Raw genomic sequence first — 398 nt, forward strand, 5'->3', positions numbered from 1 at the left:
AGTCGCTCGCGTTCTCGTTACTCCGAACAGTCTTAGATGACCCTGGACCGACCTCTCAGGGCGACCTACCAAGGTCGCTCCCGATCCAGAGCGACCCGCTGGAGCGACACACCAAAGTCGCTCGGGACCTCTCGCCCGAAGACACCAAAAATTGGCCCTGGAGCGACCTTCCGGAGCGACACCTGCAAGTCGCTCCGCATTATTTTGCTGCCGAAAATCATAATTTCTCGAGGACCTTTTTGCAATTTATTTTGGACGTTTTGCACTTGGAAAAACCTATGTTTTAAACATCTTTTGTAGCCATCAGGCAGACTATCTTTTGATCTATTGAGAAATACACAAAAAATCTCCTGAGAAGTTCATCTCTTGGATTTTGATTGTTATGTTCTTGTGTTCTT

Source organism: Brassica oleracea, chromosome C2 (genome assembly GCF_000695525.1).
Source record: "Brassica oleracea var. oleracea cultivar TO1000 chromosome C2, BOL, whole genome shotgun sequence".
Taxonomy (NCBI): Eukaryota; Viridiplantae; Streptophyta; class Magnoliopsida; order Brassicales; family Brassicaceae; genus Brassica; species Brassica oleracea.